Below are 20,420 nucleotides of genomic sequence, written 5' to 3'. Positions count from 1 at the left end.
TAGTTCAAGCAGGTAACTTTTCCAGGCTGTGCTTTCATCACTAAGGTGAGAAGATATGCCATGAAGTGGTCTTGTTCTGTATGAAAGGGGGCTGTTTGGATTGGGTGTTTCTGCATGGAAGGGCCGAAAAGGGTATGGGGTTACAGCCTGTGTTGGACGGGGTCGCACTCCCCCTGAAGACACAGGTTCGCAGTCTGGGGGTTCTCCTGGACTCATCGCTGAGCCTGGAGCCCCAGGTCTCGGCGGTGGCCAGGGGAGCATTTGCATAACTAAGACTTGTGCGCCAGCTGCGCCCGTACCTTGGGAAATCTGACTTGGCCATGGTGGTTACATCCTGTTTGGACTACTGCAACGCTCTCTACGTGGGACTGCCTTTGAAGATGGCCCGGGAGCTCCAACTAGTACAACGGGTGGCAGCCAGATTAATAACTAGGGCGGCATACAGGGAGCCTACCACCCCACTGCTAAGCCAGCTCCACTGGCTGCCGATATGCTACCGAGCCCATCTCAAAGTGCTGGTTTTGGCCTATAAAGCCCTAAACGGTTCTGGCCCAAACTACTTGTTTGAACGTACCTCTTCCTATGAGCCAGCAAGATCCTTAAGATCATCTGGAGAGGCCTTGCTCTCGGTCCCACCTGCCTCGCAAGCGCGGCTGGTGGGAACGAGGGACAGGGCCTTCTCGGTGGTGGCTCCCTGGTTGTGGAACACCCTCCCCAGAGATATTAGACAAGCGCCAACTCTTTTGGGCTTTAGAAGAGCCCTAAAAACATGGTTATGTGCCCAGGTTTTCAACAAATAAACGATAAAGATGATACGGACTGACTCATGGATAAAGAACAAGGTTACTGGACAAACGGATCTGAGCGTACGTATTTCTTAAATTTATATACTGTAATTTTATACTGTGTTTAATAGTTTCTAACTGATTTTATGTATTGTTGATTAATTTTGTATAGGCATCTAATTGTGCCAATGTTGTAAGCCGCCCTGAGTCACTTTGGGTGAGAAGGGGGGGATAGAAATACTGGAAACAAACAAATAAATAAATAAATGGAAGGGGACTCGACTGGATGCCCCTAGGGGGTCCCTTCTAACTCTAATGATTCTAAGTAGCATCATCACAGTTTCATATGAACATCTTTTCTACCAGAAACAGGAGAACGAGGATTCCCTTACTCCCTCCCCAATATTCCCCTCTCTCTTCCTTCCTTCCTTCCTTCCTTCCTTCCTTCCTTCCTTCCTTCCTTCCTTCCTTCCTTCCTTCCTTCCTTCCTTCCTTCCTTCCTTCCTTCCTTCCTTCCTTCCTTCCTTCCTTCCTTCCTTCCTTCCTTCCTTCCTTCCCATCTCAATTGCAACCAGCCCTGGCGAACAGCAGGTGGCCCTGGGTGATTGACAGCCCGGCCATGACGTCATGCAGGTGGGCAGGGCATCGGAGGCGTCCTTTCTTTCCCCCTTTTTGCATGACTATAGACTTGAAGCAGTGAGGCTGGCAGACCAGACAGAAAGAAGAGAGAGAGAGAGAGCCCTGATCCCTATGGATGGAGAAGGAGGGCAGGCAATGCATTGGAGGGGAGGATTCCCTGCAAGGAGGCAAATAAGCAAGCAGCTGCTCCAGAGACCCCCATTCTTTTCCTCCTGGGCTGGCACAGCTCTTGCATTGGTGAGTAGTGTACCTTTATTTTATATTCCTATTTGCAGTTTCCTCATCATCAGGGTTCTTTGGGGTCTCAATGAGTTCCTTCCAAGCTTCATCTCTTTCTCCGGCTGAGATGCAAGGAATGGGATGATGGGGATGATGCTAGCAAGGTCTCTCCCACATCCAGGATGAAAAGAAAGAGGACAAGAGCTAGCTCCAGCTTTGCTTTGCCTTCCCTTTCTTCCTTCCTTCTTCTTTCTTTCTTTCTTTCTTTCTTTCTTTCTTTCTTTCTTTCTTTCTTTCTTTGTTTCTTTCTTTCTCCTGGGGTCATCTGGGGAGAAAGGTGGGCCCCGTCATTGTCCACAAAAGCAGAGCTTGGGCTTTGAAAAGTCCCAGAGGGATGATGAATGGAAGCGGAGATGATGGATTGATTGGTGGCGCTGCCTGGGGTTCATTCAGGACACCGGAGGAGGAGGATTGGAAGGATGACGGGTCTCTCCTTGGTTCCCACAGCCCTTCTTGGGGGATTCTGGGAGTGGGAGTCCAAGCAACATAACTTTCCAAAGCTCTGCCCCATCTTGCAGGGGATCCTCTTAGCCTTTTTTTCTCCAAGCTAAACATACCCACATAAGTCACTCCTCATAAGACTTGGTTTCCAGACCTTTGATCATTCCAGACATGTTCCAGCTTCTCAATATCCTTCTTGCTGCCTGAGGTTCATTAAGGGCACAAGAAGAGGAGGATTGGAAGGATGGTGGGTCTATCCTTGGTTCCCACAGCCCTTCTTGGGGGATTCTGGGAGTGGGAGTCCAAGCAACGTAACTTTCCCAAGCTCTGCCCCTTCTTGTAGATAAGATGTCTTGGAAGGTTTAGGTCTTTCTTACTTAGAATCTTAGAACCCAAGAGTTAGAAGAGACTCCAAGGGCCATGCAGTCCAACCTCTTGACATTCAATAATATCTAAGCAAAGCACTCCAGACAGATGGCCATCCAGCTACTGTGTTAAAACCTCCAGAGAAGGGAGACTCCACCAGACTTCAAAACAGGATATTCTACGGTTGAGCAGCTCTTACTGGGAGGAAGTTCTTCCTAATGTTGAAGTGGAATTGCTTTTCCTGCCATTTGAATCCATTGTTTCATGTACTGGTTTCTAGAATAGTGAACAACAATCTTGCCCCTATCTACTCAACGTGACATCCTTTCAAATACTGAAATATATCTATCCTCTCTTAGCCTTTTTTTCTCCAGGCTAAACAATGACATACCCACTTCCCTAAGTCACTCCTCATAAGACTTGGCTTCCAGACCTTTGATCATTCTGGACATGTTCCAGCTTCTCAACATCCTTCTTGCTGCTTGAGATTCATTAAGGGCACAAGAAGAGGAGGATTGAAAGGATAATGGGTCTCTCCTTGGTTCTCCCATCTTGCAGGTAAGAGGACTTGGAAGGACTGGGTCTCTCTTACTTGGAATCATAGAACCCAAGAGTTGGAAGAGACTCCAAGGGCCATCCAGTCCAACCACTTGACATTCAAGAATATCTAAACAAAGTACTCTAGACAAATGGCCATTCAGCTACTGTTTTAAAACCCACAGAGAAGGAAACTCCGCCAGACTCCAAGGCAGGATATTCTACTCTTGAGCAGCTCTTACTGGGAGGAAGTTCTTCCTAATGTTGAATAGCTTTTCCTGCCATTTGAATCCATTGTTTCATGTCCAGGTCTCTAGACTAGCCAACAACAATCTTGCCCCTATCTCCTCAACGTGACAACCTTTCAAATATTGAAACATGTCTATCCCCTCTTAGCCTTCTTTTTCTCCAAGACAAACATACCCACTTCCTTAAGTCACTCCTCATAGGACTTGGCTTTCAGTCCTTTGATCATTCTGGAGACGTTCCAGCTTCTCAATATCCTTCTTACTGCCTGAGGTTCATTCAGGACACTGGAGGAGGAGAATTGAAAGGATGATGAGTCTCTCCTTGGTTTCAGCATCCCTTCTTGGTGGATTCTGGGAGTGAGAGTCTAACCAACATAACTTTTCCAAGCTCTGCCCCATCTTGAAGGTAAGAGAACATTGAAGATGTGGGTCTTTCTTTCTTAGCATCATAGGACCCAAGAGTTGGAAGAGACTCCAAAAGCCATGCAATCCAACCCCCTGATATCCGGGAATATCCAAGCAGAGCACTCCAGACAGATGTCCATCTTTCCACTGTTTAAAACCTCCAGAGAAGGAGACTCCACCAGACTCCAAGGCAGGATGTTCTACTGTTGAGCAGCTCTTACCGGGAGGAGGTTCTTCCTAATGATAAAGTGGAATCTTTTTTCCTGCCATTTGACTCCATCATTCCGTGTCCTAGTCTCTATAGCAGTGGTTCCCAACCTATGGGCCACAGCCCACGGGTGGGCCCGAGAACTAAAATAAGGTCTACGAGACATGTGGAGAAAATCAGCTCTAGATTATTAAATATGGTTTTCTTTGGGTGAGCAGATGGCAACCTCTGGATGGCATATGTTCTGTATCAGAAACTAGAGCTGATGTGGTCTATCCAATGCAGTTTTCTGAATCAGCACCCCAAATAACCAAACCGAATCTAAACTTGACCAAAAACTGATTCGTAACCCTTTTGGTACAAATGTTGGAGAGTGGTTCCTGGTCAAAGTGGTCCCTGGTCAAAGTAGTCCTGGGTCAAAAAAAAAGGTTTGGGAACCACTGCTCTATAGAGTAGCAGACAACAGTCTTCCCCCTTTCTCCTCAACATGACATCCTTTCAAATATTGAGACATATCTATCATGTCCCCTCTTAGCCTTCTTTTCTCCAAGCTGAACATATCCAAATCTCTAAGTCACTCCTCATAAGACTTGGTTTCCAGACCATTGATCATTTTGGACACGTTCCAGCTTCTCAATATCCTTCTTGTTTTGTCTGGACACAGAATTATTCCAGACAATATCTGACCAAAGCAGAACAGAGTGGGACTATGACTTCTCTAGACACTACACTCCTATTGATGCATCCTCTCTTCGCATTGCCTTTTCCTCCTCCTCCTTGGATTTGGTTTTCATGGCAGATGTGCTCTTTTGTCAGCCCCATTTGTTACCCAGAAGGGCTTCTCCAGGGACAGGTGGCCGGGTTCGTCTCAGGTGCAGATGGCCACTTGGCTTTGCCAGAAGCTGGCATGGCTGGCAGGAAGGAGCCGTGGCAGCGGGGAGCGTGCTTGATGCATAGCAAGCATACTGGGGGATATGAGCAATATCCTTCCATGCACCTTCCTTGCATTCTCCGCTCCAGATTCCTCTCCCTTGAAAAGGAATATTTAAAAGGCTGGCACTGCTAACCAGCAATCCATCAATCCCCACAAGAGACTAAGCAAAGTGAGCGAAACTGTTCTTTAGGCACAGAAATTATTTACAAGGATTGAATGAATAAAAATGTTACTCTGATTATAAAGTGAATTTTTTTTACTCGTTGGATGCATTTACATTGTTGAATTAATGCAGTTTGACACTACTTTCATTGCCATGACTCAATGCTTTGGGAGCTGTAGTTTGGTGAGGCACTGCCACTCTGTCAGAGAAGGTTAAAAACTTAGCAATTTTGTGTGTGGAACAAAAGCTGCATCTACAATGTAGAATTAATGCAGTTTGATATCACTTTGACTGCCATGGCTCAATGCTATGCCATTTTACCAGGTCTTTAGCTTTCTTTGCCAAAGAATGCTGGAACCTCACCAAACTCCATATCCCAGGATTGCATAGTATTGAGTTGTGGCAGTTAGTGGTGTGAAATTGCATTAATTAATTATTATTATTATTATTATTATTATTATTATTATTATTATTATTATTTTTATACCCCGCCTCTATCTCCCCAAAGGGGACTCAGGGTGGCTTACATGGGGCCAAGCCTGAATAAAAACAATAGCAATATAAAACACAACAATAGACAAAAGACATGCACAATTATAAAAATTTTATAATTAAATATAATATAATTAAATAGTGTGTCAAATATTTGTAATATGTTTGCATTAGCAAAGACTTACCGAAAACCAGCCCCTTACTTGCCATATGGAACAAAGCTTGGGAAAGTTAGGTTGTGCAGGCTACAGAAATCTCTTGTTTATAAGGCTGCCATTCATCAAAGTTGACTTGACAGCAGATAACAAAAACAATTTTATTAGGTATCTTATCAGAAATCCAGTTGACTTCAGAGGCTCTTATTCTTATCATATGCTATAGAAGGTATACGGCAAGACGTCTAAACGGATAACTTTCCTGAGTTGTGACACAAGAATTACAACAGGTTGCTTGTCATCAGACTGGATGGACACTCTTCATATATGTTGACTACAACTCCCACCATCCCCAGCCAGCAAGGCCATTGGGAGTCCATTTATCTCAGGCATGGGCAAACTTCGTTCCTTCAGGTGTTTTGGACTTCAACTCCCACATTTCCTAACCTAATATATATTTGTAGTGTCATGTCTTTGTCCTTGGCAGTTCAAAGACATGGTTCTTCAGTTTAACAGCTGAGTAACCTGTGTGCCATTACTTGAATACTTATGAAAACCATGTGTTCAAAGGGTTGACGTCCAAAACACCTGGAGGACTGAAGTTTGCTCATGATATATCTGGAGGTCACCCTTTGTTACCCTTATGACTTGAATTCAGACTCACCAATGAAATTGACACAAAAAGTACTATTTCATATAGTGCGTAATATATGGCATTTACTGCTACTGTAGTATCGTATTCAGATAGTTTCAAAGAGGGATTAGAACAAAGATGTGTAACTCTCCAGCTATTGTTGGAGTGAAATTCCGCATATTTCTCAGCATTAGCCTAGGTGATTGGGGACTTGCAGCCCGGCAACTTTTGGAGAGCGAGACGATTTCCATCAAAGGACAGATCTGTCACTGACTGTTATCTCTGAAGCTGTAGACAGCCTGTGGAGCTCAGTGGGAATATGCCTTTGAATACCTATTGCTTTGTTGGCAAGAAAAAAGCAAAAAATGGAGAGCTTGCTTGCTTTCCTCCCTCCCTTCTTTTATTCTTTCTTGGTGGATTTCCCAGAGGCATCTGGTTGGCTACAGTAGGAAATGGGATGATGAAATACATAAAATGTAAATGATAAATAAGTGCATTGTTTAAAATTTGAATTTTTTTTCAATAATTCAGTATGATGGTTCTTATGGTTTTCGGAGCTTTTCATAGTTATCACAGACCCAGGATTTGGAAAAGTTACTTTTTGGTGGTGCAACAGGTTAAACCACTGAGCTGCTGAACTTGCTGACTCGAGGTCGGCGGCTCGAATCTGGAGAGCAGAGTGAGCTCCCACTGTTAGCCCCAGCTTCTGTCAACCTAGCAGTTCCAAAACATGCAAATGTGAGTAGATCAATAGGTACTGCTATGGCTGGAAGGTAACGATGCTCCATGCAATCATGCCGGCCTCAGGACCTTGGAGGTGACTATGGATAACACCGGCTCTTCGGTTTAGAAATTGAGATGAGCACCAATCCCCAGAGTCGGACACGACTAGACTTAAAACCTTTACCTACCTAATTTTTTGAACTATAATTCCCCAAATCTTCCAAACCCTATGCCTGGAGGGTTTTGTCAGTTTTAGCTGTAGAAGTAACTTTTTAAAGCTCAACACAGATCATCTATGCCACTTACATTTCATGATTGTGTACCAATTTTACAAATTTTCCTTCTGTTCCTTTGTAACTATGTTTCTGTCTTTGATTGTGTACCAATTTTACAAATTTTCCTTCTGTTCCTTTGTAACTATGTTTCTGTCTTTCTTTCCTTCTGCTTTATCTGATCCAGCAATAAAACAATCTATATTATTTAGCAGAATAGATAATACTACTTAACATGATTTTTGTTCCTGGGTTATAAATCTAATTTCCTAATTTCTTCTATCATAAAAATATGGGAAAAGTTTATTGAACTGCAAAAAGTTTGTTTTTGCAGGATGTCCTGCAGCACATTTTGCTATAGTGTTTTTATAAGTGTCTTATAGAGTCTCAATCAATTCAACACAATTTGTGGCAGCCACACAAACCAAGTTTCTGGAGTAGAACAACTGCTTCTTAAGTAAGTACCACACAATTAAACAGGAATAACACTTTCAAACCAGAAACAGAACACTTCTCAAATTTTGTTATATACAGTTATATACAGTTATATATTTTGTTATATACAGAATATTCCCATTAAAAATGAAGAAAGAAAAGCAAGCAAATGAGACTGTTGTCAAGCCCTGAAGTCTATTGTAGGAACTTTTCTGAGAAAATGAATACTCTAGTTATCTATATTGTGCTTCTTTACTATATTGTGTTACATATCCAGAATCCTGAAACCCGAAATACTCCAAAAAACTGAAATTATCCACATAGATGGCTGAGATAGCAACACCTTTTATTACTACTGGTTCAGTGATCACAAACTTTGCTTCATGCACAAAATTATTAAAAATATTATGTATAAAATTTATATTTTAATTATGATGATGATTATTACTATGTTTATTTACACCCCACTTTTTCTCTCCACAAGGAGATTCAAGGCAGCTTACATTAAAAGCATTTCAATACAATAGTAATAATTTTTAGTTTTAGACTCAAGCCCCATCTCCAGGATATCTCATTATGTGTGTATATGCAAATATAGGTATTCCAAAAAATCCTAAATCCCCCAAACGTCTTGTCCCAGGCATTTTGAATAAGAAATTTTGGATGAGGAAAAAGAAGTTTGTCTGGGATCAAACTTCTTCTAACAGAGGGTCAGATATTGGGAGAAAGGTTGGATATAAAATAAATAAATGAATACCATGAATAGGGCTTGGTTTGAGGAGTCTCTTATCAGGAGAAAGGTGGCATAAAAATAAAGTAAGTAAATAAATATAAAGTGGTATAAAACTGTCATGCAAGCATTGGTTAAGAAGGTTGGGTGGAGGTCCTAATTCTAGAGAACCATAAATGACAGATCTGCTAAGACAATAAGAGTCAAAATAATGTAGTTGTTAGAGCACTAGATTTGAGTTTGTAGAGATCCAGGTTAAAATCTACATCGAGCCATGAAACTCATTGGGTTTCATGGTTTCAGTGGGTGACCTTGGGCCAATGACTTGCTCTCAATTTGACCTACTTCATTGGGTTAAGTGTGGAACACGAGAACCACAAATGCTTCCTTGAGCTTATTAGTGCAAAGCTAAGATATGAAGATGTTCAGGGAAGGGTTGCAAGTTGTCTCTGTGGAAAGCTATGAATGAGAGTTCTCCAAATGACCATGTTATTAAGATGTTCTTATGCAGTGGCCTCAAAGCAGATACTTGAGGAAACTTATGCACAATACACTTACAGAACTGAAGGAAGTGTGTGGCAATGGAGAAATCATAGACGACAGAGTTTGAAGAGACCACAAGGGCCATGTAGTCCAACAGGAACACGCAGTTGAAGAACTCCTGAAAGTTTCCCATCCAGCCTTCATTTTAAGACCTCCAAAAGGTGAAGAGTCCACCACCGTCCAAGGCAGTCCATTGTACGACCCTTATTATTAATATGTTCTTTTCAATTATTACTTTCTGCTCTTATAATTTGAATCCATTGGTGCTGAAATCAGGTTTGCTCCATCTTTCACATGGAGTCCCTTCAAATACTCAAATTCATCACCTCCCAGTCTTCTGCTGCTCTTGAAGCATTCCTCATAACTTCTGGTTTCCAGTTCTTTGATCATCTTGGTTGACTTTTTCTGAATACATTCCAGCTTGTCAATGTCCTTCTTAAACCACTTCTCCTGAGAACAGCCAGCTTTCCTGAGATGATTCTCTTTTGGCTGGGGGAACACAGCAAAGTATACAGCTCTAATCACAACCAAGCCTAGACATCAATAGAGAACTTCTGCCTATTCTCTTGTCTTTTCCCCATTGTGTCCTGAGATAACCCTAAAGTAACCATCAGGAGCAAATAAGCAGTTAGTGTTTCTTGAACCTAATTCCACTTACTGATTCCAAGTTTTCAGCCTGTTCTTTGGCTGTCAGCCTCTCACTACCTTATTATTTGTTAGAAGCAGCCTGATATATTGATTAGAGTGTTCAGCTTGGACTGGGAGACTTGAGTTTGAAGTCTGACTCAGACTGGGAAGGTGATTTGGTAACTCTCATTCTATAGTGGGTAATATCCATGTATGGCAGTGGTTCTCAAACTGGGGTCCCCAGATGTTTTTGGTCTATAACTCCCAGAAATCCCAGCCAGTTTACCAGCTGTTAGAATTTCTGGGAGTTGAAGGCCAACGACATTTGGGAACCCCAGGTTGAGAACCACTAATGTATGCCAATATGAACATAGATGTTTAGGACTACAATGTCCAGGATCCCTTAGTGATCTGCCAGTGTGGATTGCGGGAGTTGCAGTCTGAAAGGTAACTTCTCCAAAGTTCTGACCATCAGTTATAATATCTAACTGTATTGATGATTGATAATTATTTGTGTTGTCGAAGGCTTTCATGGCCAGGATCACAGGGTTGTTGTATGTCTTTCGGGCTGTGTGGCCATGTTCCAGAAGTATTCTCTCCTGACATTTCGCCCACGCCAGGCGAAACGTCAGGAGAGAATACTTCTGGAACATGGCCACACAGCCTGAAAGACATACAACAACCCCGATAATTATTTGGTTTTTGTATTACTTTTAATACTAGAATGATTAAATATTGAATCTCTGGCCTTATTATTCTGTTATAAGCAGTGTTCAGCTAAGATCCGTTGTCTCTTTGGACCCTAAAGAATTCTGAATACTTTGTTGCAAAGAGCTGATTTGCATTTGAATTATGTTGTAATTGTTGTGCCCCTCTGATTGTTGTATGTATGAATGACGGATTTATGAGTACTGGAAGATGAGCTGTTAGACTGAGAACACAAAGGCTGTGATACACATTAAAGCAGTTGCCCTTTGCAGGGACCCTGAACTATAGGACAGGCCAGTTGGCAGCACAGCTTTTCAAAATGTGAGTCATATTGTTGTAACTGATCACTGGCATTTAACTGTATGCAGATATGCTGCTTAAATTAACGGAGCAAGCAAATGACTGTCATCCTAATCATAAATGGATTTTACTGAATGCATGCCACTTGGCACACACAAATTTGCAGTGAAATCTAGAACAGGAACTGCATTCTCTTTTGCAGCCAAAACAACAAAGATCTTCCTCAAAGATCTTTTGTACAAGAAACAGTATGTAGTGTTTTCATCTTTCCTGGAAATGCTCCACAAATGAGCAACCAGTGACACGCGGGCTAGTACTTGTCCAAAACCACCACCATGAATAGTACAGGTGTAGTGGAAGGGGAATAAAACTAGAGAGAACAGGGTCCAAATGCTCTATCCACCATGAAACTCACTGGGTGATGTTTGGTCAGACATTTTCTTTGCATGATTGAGTTCATGGGTCCAAAATCCATAGATATGGAGAGCCGGCAGAATTAACAGTAAATATTTTGAACCTGACAAGATCATTAGCAAGGAGAGAACCCATATAAAAGTGACATTAATATTGATCACCAAAAATGGTCGGCAGGAGAATCAACCAATCTGAGTGTCACACTTGGTTTTGTGACATGGGTCTTCATATAGTTGGTGATGGTGTGGAGAAGGAACCTTAGCTCTCCCCTTTTTCTGCCTGCTCACCAGATTTCATACTTCTTTGTAATGAAATTGACAAGGGAAAGAAGGTCTTGCTACTTTTGCTTGCCACACATACCACATACCCCCCCCCCCTTTTTTTTAACTATTTCGTTCAGGATACAACAGAAAACCACATGAGACTTGCATGGTAGATGGCATCTTCCATGGTGGTGGCCAGCAAGCCAACTCTGGATTTTAGTCCAAACTTTAAAGGAGACATTCACAATGTAGAACCCCATTCATAGGGCTGAAATTCACTTAGGAGCCTTTTAAGGTTCTTAATCTACCTGACAGATAGATCACTGCCACTTGGATATGTCCTTTAAAGTTCAACATAAAACTCAGAGTGGATTCATCATCGCATTGACATGAGAACTGTAAGCCACTACTGCTCCTTCTTCCAATTTTGGACAGATAAGAATTTATTACAGAACAACTCCATATCCATAGAGGATACATTCTAGAGTTTCATGTGGATATTTAAAACGATGGGTAATAATGCTGTAGAACAAACAACTTCTTCCAGAAGCATAGCATAGTTTTGTGCTGGAGGATCCAGAAAATGCTTAGGGAGGGCATCTCTCTAGACCGGGGGTCCTCAAACTTTTTAAGTGGAGGGCCGGTTCATAGACTCTCAGACTGTTGGGGAGCCAGACTATGATGAAATAGTCCAAAATTAGGATTGTTGTTGTTAGGTCAACCCTAAGTATAAAGTTTAGGACAGGGGCCAGGTAAATGACCTTGGAGGGCCTTAGTTTGGGGACCCCTGCTCTAGACATTGCTAGGTTATTTAGAGCAACTTCGTTAATTTCTGGCTGTAGAAGTTAACATAGAATTGTCTGGAGGATCTAGAAAATATCTAGATGTTTTTTTTTTCAGATGTGGGTAAGTGAAACTGTAATACTGGTATTCCATGGATATGGGAATCATGTTGTTCCTTTTATCTTTTCAAGAGTCAGATTGGACTATGCGACAGACTCCTAAAAAAATTCTCATTTCTTCTTATCTGGTAATGCCCTAGTTCTGTAAGCATCCAGGACAGTTTGAATAGGCAAAAATAATAGCAGATGAGCCTGACATTAACCAGATTTCTAGCTGACTGATTTAAACTATCTAACTTTGTTTTGCTAATGTTAAGCTGCATAATTCGGTTTCAGCTTGGCCTTATGGGGATAAAAGCAAAGCAAGTGATCAAATCCTCTTAAATAAATCTTTGCTGGTGTTCCTTGGGACAGGCAGCCCAGGTTAGAAGAAAGCTGATTACATCACCGTTCTCACGAAGGAAGGAGGGTGCCTGCACATTAATGCTCAGCAGAGCTCTCAGTGCGTTCGGAGCCAGGCACGAACATCGATCTCAACAAGGCCTCCTGTGACAGCTGTCAGTGTTGCAAACCTTGTTTTACAGACATTTTGGAGGGTGAACTGTCTCGCCCGAGGCTGCCTTGGAAAAGCATCTACATCTGACCTGCTAATGCGATTCTTCACCCGTTGGGCAAAATCCTGGAGGAAAGGGCTTTGGAAAGAAAGGTGCCTAAATGTCTGGGGGAAGGATCCTGAAGCAACTGCGTGGAGTTGTGTCATTCCCCCAACAAGCTTGAATTATTCTGGCTTGGCACCTAACCTACCACTTAATGCAGGTATGCAAGCTCTGCTATGGGAGTGCTTAGCCTTGCGATGCAGGAAAACAGCTGGGCTGCAAGGTTAAGAGAGAAGAGCCAGACGCTTTCAGGCACAAAGGGAGGCTGGCTGTGGGCAACACCTGTTCTTTGTCTGAGCTGGTGAGGCTCAAACCGGCATCTCAAGTCTCTTTCATGCACTCTTCATTCAAACTCTTTTAATACCGTAGCTATACACCAAGGGTCCCCAAACTAAGGCCTGGGGGCCACATGCGGCCCTCCAAGGTCATTTATCTGGCCCCCGCCCTCGGTTTTAGACTTAGGCTCGCCCTAAGTCTGAAATGACTTGAAGGCACACAACAACAACAACATTAACAACAACAACAACCCTCCTAATTAACTTGACCATCTCATCAGCAAGAAGCAGGCCCACGCTTCCCATTGAAATCCTGGTAGGTTTATGTGGGTTAAAATTGTTCTTATTTTTAAATATTGTATTGTTCTTTCGTGTTGCGCATTGTAGATGGTAAACGGAAGCTCTTACATGTGCCCATGAGCCCAGAGTCACCCTGCAGAACAATGACGCACCGCTCAGATTTGCAGAACAAATAATACAAGAACTTTACTAATTCCAAGAGATCCAAAGAACAATGGTATTCACAATGGTTCCTCTGATTGCTTATAGAAACCCAGCAGTCATAAACAGTCCTTTTTCAGTCCATAAATCTGCTTCAGTGAAGAATACAGTCCTGGTTCTTCATCCTCTTTTCCCAGTATCAAACAAGGCCTCAGAAATAGCAAGGACTCTCTGAGTACAGAGCCATCTTCCCCAGGCAGTACTCAGTCACCACACAGATTCACACTGAACAAAAACTTGTTCAAACCGGTTCTCCAGCAGCAGAACAGAAAAGTTTCAAATCAAATTACAGGTCTTTGCAGGTTCAGCCAATCGGCTTCATGCACTTCATTTTCCAGTTAACACACAAATATAGCACAGTGCCTTTGCAAACCACAAAATTTCTTTGGTTTTTTTTTTACACTACAAATAAGACATATGCAGTGTGCATAGGAATTTGTTCATATTTGTTTTTAAACTATAGTCTGGCCCCCCAACACTCTGAGGGACTGTGGACCGGCCCTCTCCTTAAGAAGTTTGAGAACCGCTGCTATACACTATAGAATCTTGGGATTTGTAGTTTGGTGATGCCTTAGAGTTTTTGGCAGAGAAGTACTTCACACAACACAAATGATGGACTAGGGAGCCTGACAGTACATGTCAAAGGGATCTAGGAGTTTTAGTAGACCATGAGCTGAACGTGCGTCAACAGCTGAAAAATCCAATGCCATGCTAGGCTGCATCAATACGAAAAATAAGATAGTGTCTAGATTAGGTATGAGCAAACTTCGGCCCTCCAGGTGTTTTGGACTTCAACTCCCACAATGCCTAACAGCGGGTAGGCTGTTAGGCATTGTGGGAGTTGAAGTCCAAAACACCTGGAGGGCCGAAGTTTGCCCATTCCTGGTTTAGATCATGTCCCACTTTATTCTGCTTTGGTCTGAGATCTGAAGCGAACTGTTTATAAAAGGTGAGTTAATCTCTTTTGGAATATGTGGTCTTCCCAGCCCTCCTGGCAGGGTCACTGAAAATGAGGCAAAAGGCGGGGAGGGGGCATACTACTTTTTCCGAATTATGTTAAAGCACTGAGCTGCTGAACTTGCAGACCGAAAGGTCACATGTTCAAATCCCGGGAGCGGAGTAAGCGCCTGCTGTTAGCTCCAGCTTCTGCCAACCTAGCAGTTCGAAAACATGCCAATGTGAGTAGATCAATAGGTACCGCTCTGGCAGGAAGGTAATGGCGCTCCATGCAGTCATGCCGGCCACATGACCTTGGAGGAGTCTACGGACAACGCCGGCTCTTCGGCTTAGAAATGGAGATGAGCACCAACCCCCAGAGTCAGACATGACTGGACTTTAACGTCAGGGGACACCTTTGCCTTTTACTATATAATGTTAAATAAAATAAATTTCATATTTGACTCTGGAATTCATGTCAAATATATCTTTTGGGATAGGGATCCGATTTTTAATGACACTTGGAGGTTCCAAAAGCTGTATGGATCCCATGGGCTATCCCTGATCTACAACAAGAGTGGGAATCATGAGGGTCTCCAAATACTGGGCTGTTACTCATCATTCCTCACCTCTTGGCTAAAATTGTAAGGCAGCACAGTTCAACAACATCTGGAGGGCCAATATATATTTTATTTTCCAAGAGGTAGGGCTGTGTGCATGTGTTGCGTATTGGGCTGAGGTCTTTCCCATTACCTGATCCATGAGTCCTGTTGCTGAGTTTCCATGGTCCACAGCTCTGCCAGCGCAGTAATGAGCTATGTGTGCACCAATGCATGCCACATTTACCTGTGAAATTGATTTATCAGTCTGGGCTGTGCGCCACAGGCAGTATAGCATTTTGTTTGAAATTGCCTCCACCCATTTCATTCATCCTGAGTTAAACATTTGTGGGAAACAACAAGCAGTTACCTTGGAATTCCAAATTTATATCATATATACCTTTCAACAAAGTTTGGAAAAATTAAAAGTAGCAACTGCTGTCTCTGGGATACTTGGAATGAAAGTCCTCAAAGTTATTTTTCAGAGTTCTTTATTTTTGTTTTCACTATTTATTTATTTACATCATTTTTACCCCGACCTTCTCACCCGGAGGGACTCAGGGCAGCTTACAACAGTCAGCAAATTACATTGCCCAAAATACATTCAATAAAACAACGACATATTAATAAAGAATAAAACAGTACCACATCAATTAAAACTCTAATTAGACTCTACTAAACCATGAATTATAAAATTCAAAATGCATGTATAGTTAAATTCATCCACTAACACTAGAATCATAGAATCATAGAATAGTAGAGTTGGAAGAGACCTAATGGGCCATCTAGTCCAACCCCCCGCTAAGAAGCAGGAAATCGCATTCAAAGCACCCCCGACAGATGGCCATCCAGCCACTAGTTCAGATTACTGAATTCCCCTTTTAAAAAGAGCACTTCTAGGTTTTTCACTTACAGCCTCAAACACATTACTGTATATACTTGTGTATAAGCCTAGTTTTTCAGCCCTTTTTTAAGACTGAAAAAGCCCCCCTCGGCTTATACTCGGGTGAGGATTCTGGTTGGCTTATATTTGGGTCAGCTTATACTCGAGAATATATGGAACATTTATTATTTTTCTCTACTATTATTGGTATTATCACATTTATTATTTGTCTCTATTATTGTTGCTACTATTACATTTATTTTACTCTATTTTTATTATTATTATTAATACATTTATTATTTCACTCTGGTATTATTATTATTATATTTATTATTTTACTCTATTTATTACTACATGTATTATTTTCCTGTATTTATTATTATTATTATTATTATTATTATTATTACATGTAATATTTTATTCTATTATTATTAAAAGGATACATAAGCACATTTACATTGAAGAAGATGAGAATAACGATTTAATCAGAGTTGGACAATCTTATCTTAAATTAGAACTTTATGTAAATGTTCAAAAACATTTAACCTACTGGTGCCTCAATTAATGTAATTTTATTGGTATCTGTTTTTATTTCTGAAATTTACCACTCTCAGCTTATACTAGAGTCAATGTTTTCCCAGTTTTTTGTGGTAAAATTAGGTGCCTCGGCTTATATTTGGGTTGGCTTATATTCGAGTATATACGGTACTTTTTTCCCTTGTGTTTGCAATGTGACTTATGTTTGTGGAAGAACCACTGAGTGCTTTGAGTTTTCTGATGACAGTGTTACCAAATTGTGTCTGTCCTTCATAACCAAGAATTGTTTTCTGTTGGCAGGTCTTGACATGCAATTTATCAATGAAGTGCAACCATACTGTATGTATTTTCAGAACACGTGCCCATTTTGCAGACTGAATGAAGCTGTAGACTCGTTTTGTTGATTGAATACTGCAGAAGGGAATGTTACAATGTCCAAATGTTACTGGAGTTTATTATCAACTAGCTTGGGGACCCGGCGATGCCCAGGTCATTTGAGAATGGTATGATTTGTCTTTTAATGTTATGTTTTCTGTTTGGAGTGGGTGAACTACAATTCCCAGAATCGTGGCTGAATCCTCCCCAAACCCTGCCAGTATGATAAGTTGGCCATTTTGGGCGTGTGTACCAACTAATGCAATTTCTAGATTCCCAGGGCAATTGCCCCGAAATATCTATCAGTATCCACAGCAGTCTGTGTGCCAAGTTTGGTCTAGATTCGTCATTGGCTGGGTTCAGTGGTCTTTGGATGGAGGTGAACTACAACTTCCAAAAACAAGGCCCCTTCCCACAAATACCTGCAGTATGTTCAGTAGGTCATGAGGTTTCTCTGTGTGAAATGTGGTCCTAGTGCATTGTCGGTGGGGGTCAGTGTTTGGTGAACTGTAACTCCCTTTTTCCCAAACTTGTCCAATATGTTGTATTGGTTATGGGGGCTCTGTGTGCCAAGTGTGATGCTCATTCATTGCAGGTGAACTATAAATCCCAGTACCTACTACTCCTCAACTTCCAGTCCAGTTCCCCTCCAAACCCACCAGTAGTCAAATCTGGGCATATCAGGTCTGCATGGCAAGTTTGGCCGAGAGCCATCATTATTTGGGTTCATAGCGTTCTGGGTGTAGGTGAACTACAACTCCTATATATTCTCCAGTAGGAGTGACAGTGCTCTGACTTGATGCAGGGTGAACTACAACTTCCACCATGTGGAGTCAATCCCTAAACTCCTCCAGTAAGTTTAGTTGCAGCTCAGTTTTGCTGTGTTTGTTATGCAGAGAGATTGGAAAGGAAAGGGCAGTGGGCGGGGCCATGCAAATTTCACAGCAATGGAGAACCCTGGGATGCCTGCCTGTGGTGGAAGAAAAAGCAAAATCTAGGATGAAATGGTCCCCAAAAGACAGAATTCCTTGGTTGGTGGGCCGTAGTGTTTGGGAAGGACATTGGTAGGGTTTGGGCTATATGTTCATGGCACTCGCTGTAACCAGAATGTCAGTGGAAAAGATTGACTTGCTTGCTTGTCGGCACTGGGAAGTGTAGCCTGTTTGTGGAGGCCAGAGGCTGTCTGTGTGAGCAGACATGTGTGCCACATACGCACATATAGGTTTTCACTTTTATTATGGATTTAGATTAGATTTAGATTTAGATTTAGATAAACCTTTCAATTGTTCTTGTCCAGATCCCTACATACAAGTCCCATAAAGGGACTAATGACAATGGAAAATAGCTTCCATCTTCCGCATTTGTTCTCATTGAGGATGATTGAAATTGTAATCCATCAACCTCATTGGATTCAGATTGGGAGCCGTGGTATCTAAGCCTTTGTATTTGAGGCCAGTGCTCTGTAACTTAAAAGGCTTGGGGAAACCATTGTCGCAATATTAAGTCCGTCTTTTCTTTCTTTCTGTGAACGCATGCTGAACCCAGGGCAAGCATTCTTTCTTAAATGGTATGATTTACAAAATCTGAGAACCAGACTGAAAATGACCAAGGGGAAAACCCGTTGAAGTAGATCCTGCTAGAAATAACCAGATCAAGTCTATGGGTAGCTCATTCAAAGTATCTGGGTTAATTATTACTGGAAATGCTTCTCCCCGCTCCCCTTTGCTCAGTTGAGTTTGGGATTTTTATACCAGGGTTCCCTTTCATCTTTCTTGCTTGGCACCTACAGTGACTTTTCCCCTTCTCATTAAACGAATTTCTCAAACAACTGGAATGCTGCTTGGCATTTGTATTTCTAAAGATGCCTTCCCAGCCTCCACCCACTTCTTAACACAAATTTCCCCCCAAAAAGTAACCGTGTTTATCGGTTGGAGCAAAAAAGATAATGGGCGAAACATGTGAATAAAGGCAAGTGTTTAAGATAACAAGGATCTAATAGATGCATCCTGCGTCCTAACAGGATGTCTGCTTCATCTTGCAATGCCTTGTTAATTTTGTATGTGCTGTCTTCACTTACCTTGAACTCATTTACTAGTCTGTCTCAAGGAAAAAACGGAATTAACAAAAGTTTTTTTTAGAACATCCTTGTTGATTGGAAACATGCAGTTAAAAACGAAAACAATTTTGTAAGACTACAAAGAGAGGCAGGGAGACAATTTGACATGCCCATTAGTTACTCAAGTATAAGCTGACCCGAATATAAGCTGAGGCATCTAATTTTACCACAAAAAACTGGGAAAACTTATTGACTTGAGTATAAGCTGAGGGTGGGAAATGTAGCAGCTACTGCTAAATTTCAAAAATAAAAATAAAAACGGATACCAATAAAATTACATTAATTGAGGCATCATTAGGTTAAATGTTTTTGAATATTTACCATATTTCAAAGAAAAACAGTAAACTAACTCTGTAAGTGGAAAAGTAGGGTCAACAAAAACAATATGGTATCAACAATAAATAATAATAATAATAATAATAATAATAATAATAATAATAATAATACTTCATTTGCATCTCACTCTATGTTCCCATGGGGACTCAGGCCGGCATCCAATATAGTAAAAGGCAAACATTCAATGCCTATATAAACAATGCAGAGCTAGATATAGATCTATAATTATATATGCTAATTTCACATATGCATTTTCCCCAAAATGTTTGCAAATCATTTTCTTTTTTCCTCCTGCAATTTTTGCAAGCCCTATACATCTATGTTTATATCTACCTAGACATCTGTGTGTGTGTGTGTGTGCCTATTCCCTGCAATATTTGCAAGCCCTATATATCTATATTCATATCTATCTAGACATGTCTGTATATATTTGTGTGCACATTTCCCCCTGTAATATTTGCAAGCCCTGTATATCTATATCCACACATATCTATCTAGACTTCTCTCTATATAGATAATTATATCTATATAGGATTTGCAGAGACTTGCAAACATGTGAGGGAAAAATTAATATATAAAAATAATGCATGCATATAGATACAGATATATACAGGTACATGAACATCTCTAGATATCTATCTGTATATAGGATTTGCAAAGACCTGCAAACATATGATGGGAAAATTCATATATAAAATAAATGTAGATAGATAGATAGATAGATCAATGTATCATATACTGCAAGCAATGGCCTCTAGACTCTGCTGCCCGGTCTTGACCCCATAATAAGCCAAGGGATTTGATTTTTTTCAGATCAAAAAAAGGTCTGTAAAACTCAGCTTATCTTTGAGTATATATGATATACAGTAGAGTCTCACTTATCCAACACTCACTTATCCAACGTTCTGGATTATCCAACACATTTTTGTAGTCAATGTTTTCAGTTCATCGTGATATTTTGGTGCTAAATTCGTAAATACAGTAATTACAACGTAACATTACTACGTATTGAACTACTTTTTCTGTCAAATTTGTTGTATAACATGATGTTTTGGTGCTTAAT

General features: G+C 41.2%; 1 protein-coding gene across 1 annotated transcript in view; it reads left to right on the top strand.

The window, feature by feature from the left end:
- Nucleotides 1-1,438: 1,438 nt before the first annotated feature.
- Nucleotides 1,439-20,420, top strand: part of mapk4 (mitogen-activated protein kinase 4) — an 87,057-nt gene continuing 68,075 nt past the window's right edge. The window contains exon 1 of the mRNA XM_008120456.3: nt 1,439-1,661. The gene's annotated coding sequence lies outside the window, so the exon portion shown is untranslated. The remainder of the gene's footprint in view (nt 1,662-20,420) is intronic.

Source organism: Anolis carolinensis, chromosome 2 (genome assembly GCF_035594765.1).
Source record: "Anolis carolinensis isolate JA03-04 chromosome 2, rAnoCar3.1.pri, whole genome shotgun sequence".
NCBI lineage: Eukaryota > Metazoa > Chordata > Lepidosauria > Squamata > Dactyloidae > Anolis > Anolis carolinensis.
Note: the sequence above shows the minus strand (reverse complement) of the source record. Positions and strands in the feature narration are given on the sequence as shown.